The 5,203-nt window shown below is 46.6% G+C and overlaps 1 non-coding gene across 1 annotated transcript; it reads left to right on the top strand.

Annotated features, from left to right (window-relative positions):
• Positions 1-2,838: 2,838 nt before the first annotated feature.
• LOC138787651 (U2 spliceosomal RNA) lies at positions 2,839-3,037 on the top strand. The gene has a single exon (XR_011362416.1). It is a non-coding gene; the product is annotated as a U2 spliceosomal RNA (small nuclear RNA).
• The last annotated feature ends 2,166 nt before the right edge of the window (positions 3,038-5,203 follow it).

Below are 5,203 nucleotides of genomic sequence, written 5' to 3'. Positions count from 1 at the left end.
ACAGTGGTATCTCTGAGTACAGATAATGTAGTAGATTTCACCTGCAGTCCTCTGTAACAGCACAGATAACACAGTGATATCTCTGAGTATAGATCATGTAGTAGATGTCACCTGCAGTCCTATGTAACACTACAGATAACACAGTGATATCCCTCTGAGTACAGATAATGTAGTAGTCACCTGCAGTCCTATGTAACAGCACAGAAAATACAGTGATATCTCTGAGTACAGTTAATGTAGATGTCACCTGCAGTCCTATGTAACAACACAGATAACACAGTGATATCTCTGAGTACAGATAATGTAGTAGCTGTCACCTCGGGGCACCCCTACTAAATGATGCTCTACAAAATAAGGAAAGTGTCATACAGGGACTCACAGGTGACGTCTTCTTTGATCTGAGGCATCACTTTCCCTTTTCCTCTCCATCCGGCCCAGACCTCTATGATGATTCCTTCCAGATATGTTTCATCTTTTCAGAACCTGCGAGACAAACAATTTAGGCTCCGCACATTTCTAGCAACTTCCTTTCCTTTCTCCCTCCTGTAGGCTCCCATAGTAACTGCGCTGTTTGGTGTTATGTGCAGTAAAGCGAGTAGGAATGTGGGATGCCCCCAGAGGTGCCCCCATGAACTAATAATGCCCCCGAGGTGCCCCCATATACTAAAAATGCCCCCAGAGATGCCCCCATGAGCTAATAATGCCCCCAGAGGTGCCCCCATGAACTAATAATGCCCCCAGAGGTGCCCCCATATACTAATAATGCCCCCAGAGGTGCCCCCATGAGCTAATAATGCCCCCAGAGGTGCCCCCATATACTAATAATGCCCTCAGAGGTGCCCCCATATACTAATAATGCCCCCAGAGGTGCCCCCATGAACTAATAACGCCCCCAGAGGTGCCCCCATGAGCTAATAAGGCCCCCAGAGGTACCCCCATGAACTAATAATGCCCCCAGAGGTGCCCCATGAACTAATAATGCCCCCAGAGGTGGCCCCCATGAACTAATAATGCCCCCAGAGGTACCCCCATACACTAATAATGCCCCCAGAGATGCCCCCATGAGCTAATAATGCCCGCAGAGGTGCCCCCATGAACTAATAATGCCCCCAGAGGTGCCCCCATATACTAATAATGCCCCCAGAGGGGCCCCCATGAGCTAATAATGCCCCCAGAGGTGCCCCCATATACTAATAATGCCCCCAGAGGTGCCCCCATATACTAATAATGCCCCCAGAGGTGCCCCTATGAACTAATAACGCCCCCAGAGGTGCCCCCATATACTAATAATGCCCCCAGAGGTGCCCCCATGAACTAATAATGCCCCCAGAGGTGCCCCCATGAACTAATTCCCCCAGAGGTGCCCCCATACACTAATAATGCCCCCAGAGGTGCCCCCCTACACTAATAATGCCCCCAGAGGTGCCCCCATATACTAATAATGCCCCCAGAGGTGCCCCCATACACGAATAATGCCCCAGAGGTGCCCCCATACACTAATATTGCCCCCAGAGGTGCCTCCATATACTAATAATGCCCCCAGAGGTGCCCCTAAAAAAAAAAACATCCTACTCACCTAATCCGCGCTGTGTAGCTGCAGGCAGCAGCTCTTCCTCCTCTTCGGGCTCCATCTTGCGAGCCACAGGGACGGGACTTCCGGCAGGCGTGATGACGTCACATCATCACGCCTGCCGGAGAGGTCACGTCCCGGCGTCCCATAGGCTTCTGGTATGAAGTGCCGGCAGCCTATGGGAGAGGATACAGGAGGAGGACGCTGACAGGTCCTGCTCCTGTATTCCGATCGCTTTAATGTTCCGCCCGCTCACTGTGCGGGCGGAACATCGAAGCGATCAGTGCATCCCGAGAATCTGCGCGGCCGCAGCTTCTCGGGATGCTTAAAAACAAGTGGCAAGGGGGGCCGTGCGGGCCCCCCTAGCATAGGGGCCCGGTCGCCATGGCGACCGCTGCGACCCCTATAGCTACGCCATGCCCTGATTGCGGTCCTGACTGTAGCTGTTAGGTAGCCGGCAGGGGGGGTGGGTGCTAGCGCCCGGGGGCGGCGGCCGGCGGCCGGCGGGCCCGTGGGCCCCCCCGATGTCTCTTAGGGTCCGGGCCCCATACGGCAGTACCAGTTGTACTGCCCTATCGGCGGCCCTGGACACACACATACACAGACACAGCACCTCCTCCTGTAGTCTGGCTGATCTTTACACAGAAGTATTGAGGACCTTTGGGTCATGTGATAAGGTCTTTAAACGCAGGACCTGGAAGGTCCTGCTCCTCTGTTCATCTTCTTCTAAGCTTCTGAATAGTACAGTGGCAGGTCCCTCACCAGGCCCCTGAGGGAGGGGGGTTGTGGTGCTCGGCTGTCTGTGGCATACCTTCCAGGAAGGCAGAGCAGGCTTTCCCGGGCCCCCTTCCTGCAGAGGCCCCATAGAGGTCGCCTTCCCTGCCTTCATGGCAGCTACACCACTGAATGTCCCCCTGATGTGCCCTTCATAGTAATAACATCCCCCCCCCTGCTGTGTCTTCTATAGGAATAATGTCCCCCAGCTATACCCTCCATATGAATAATGCCTTCCTTGCTGTACCCTCCATAATGTCTCCCTTGCTGTTTGCCTTAGTAATAATGTTCCCATCTGCTGTGCCCTCCATAGTAATGATGCTCCCCACTGTGCACCAATAAATAACATTGCGTCTGCTGAACAGATCATGTTCCAGCACCCCATATGTCGGCATGATGTACTTGCAACCTATGGGATTGAATGTAGGAACAGGATACTGACGGTTTCTGCTCCTACATTCTGTTCACTTTAATGTGGGCAGAACATTAAAGTGATCGCTTCTCTGCTTCTTGGCTAAGATCAAGTGTAGTATCTGTTCTTATCAGTTTAATATCTGATTCGCCCTCTATCTGGGGACCATATATTAAATGGATTTTTAGAACAGGGAGATGGAAAATGAGCTTGCTCTATCCTCTCCAGGCACTGACCTGGTATTGCAGTTCTGCTGTCCTTCCAGGTTCAGTAAAAAAAAAAAAACAAAGCTGCATGGCTTCTAGGGATCCTTAAAGTGACAGTGTCACACCAGAATCCCATGGCACCTAGGTGGGGAACCACTGTGCTGTATATTCTTTCTTCTAGAATCTGGTACCTGTTCTTTGCAGATTCTGTTTTTAACTTTGTCTCCAAATCCTCCTTTTCTATTTCTGTCCTGAATACACATTTTGTTAATCCTGACTATGCCATCCAATTACTGCCCCTCTTCACCCAATCCAACCCAATCACAGGTGCCGTGCCTGGGGGATTCCAATACATCAAGGTTCACAACTCTATACAGACATTAAAAGTTGAATACCTGGCAATCTGTTATGGTGCATTTACACAGAAAGATTTTTCTGGCAGATTTTTGAAGCCAAAGCCAGAAACAGACTATAAACAGAGAACATGTCATATAGGAAAGACTGAGATTTCGCCTGTGGCTTACAAAAATCTGAAAAAGGGAGGAAAACGTCCCACCAACTTGAAACTGCCTGCTAACAGAGTCTATACTCTGACGTGTTCACCTGATTACACTCAAGGAAATAAAAGAAAAGAAAAAGGAATGTGGAGAAGACTGCGATGATAGTAGGTACTATATAAACAATTTATAGGATAACAAACAATAAAATACATATAAAAACAGTAATAGCAATAATAGCAAAACCTTCTAAAACTCTATAATCAGGGAATGTTCTGAAATCAGCATAAATGTCCCAAGATGAATTACTGTGATCGTTAGCTGGTCATCTATTGTGCTGTGAACGCAGATCTTACTCACAGTTCGTTGTGCTATCCGGCCGGGTAGGTAATTGTTGTTCACAAGGTCTAGTCCGTGAGAGCGAAGCAACCAGATTGATCAGTCAGGCTGGATGGTACTCAGCGTGTGGTCTTTCAAACGCCGCGCCGTGGCCACAGCATGTGATATCCGCCGCGTACAGGTGATTGGTCTCTCTTGAACGTAGAAGAACTCCCAACAGAACCTTAGCAGGATCGCAGTTAGAATAAGTCCGATAAGTATATGATGGGAGAAGTTGTCCACCAAATTGTACTATGCTAGACGCGTTTCGGAAAGTCTCTTACCATCTTCAGTAGCGCTACTGAGGATGGTAAGAGACTTTCTGAAACGCGTCTAGATTATGCTGATTCCAGGACATTCCCTGATTATAGAGTTTTAGAAGGTTTTGCCATTATTGCTATTACTGTTTTTATATGTATTTTATTGTTTGTTATCCTATAAATTGTTTATATAGTACCTACTATCAATGCAGTCTTCTTCACATTCCTTTTTCTTTGCTTAAAAAATCAGATCAGATAAATCTCTGCATTAGATTGTACACCTTTGTCAATCACTTTGTGGCTTCAAGGGTTCAAATATTACTTGGACCCAAACTACAGAATTATCATCACTTTATACGCGTGTGTGCATGCATGCATGTATATATATATATATATATATATATATATATATATGTGTGTGTATGTACAGTATATGTATAATTATTTTGGTTGATATAATATAATAGCAGTACATTACGCCGTAGAGGAGATGACTAATCCGGTTATCACACACACTTTCACATCCCTTCTCATTTATTTCATATTCAGGCATTCCACTAATCCAGCTATATCACACGATTTGCCGTTGTTTTCTCGGTAGTTTTCTTTTAAAGCACGGTTTATTTTTATTCCGAAGATAGACGGTTCTGGAAGCTCTTGACAAAATGTCTAAAAGTTGTTTAAGTGGCAATCCGGCTTTAAGAAAAAAAGCTCCCAGTTCTGTAAATGTCAAGTCAAAGCCTGACAGGGACAAAGGCAATTTTAAAACCATTATAAATCAAGTATATTGCACTCCAATAAAGATGTTGAGTCTTTCTGAAACGCATTATACCGAAAGTCTGGCTTGAGTCTTCCATATTCATGTGACAAGAGTTATGTCACTGCGTTAATCATTCCCAGGATGCTGGAAAGTGTAATGAGAAACTTCTTGTGCAAGGAGTCATTAATCACAGAACATAACATTGCATAATGCTTTCTGGAGCATGTGCAATGTGATCACAGTACAAGGTTGTATAACTCGAGCTGTGTTTGTGCCATATGTTGACCTTTTCTGAAGCTGAAATGTAATCATGTGATGGCGGGTGGCTGCCAGCTCTCGCCTAATG

The sequence above is a fragment of the Dendropsophus ebraccatus genome, chromosome 3 (genome assembly GCF_027789765.1).
Source record: "Dendropsophus ebraccatus isolate aDenEbr1 chromosome 3, aDenEbr1.pat, whole genome shotgun sequence".
NCBI classification, from domain to species: domain Eukaryota; kingdom Metazoa; phylum Chordata; class Amphibia; order Anura; family Hylidae; genus Dendropsophus; species Dendropsophus ebraccatus.
The sequence above is the reverse complement of the archived record's forward strand: the minus strand, read 5'-3'. Positions and strand labels throughout refer to the sequence as shown.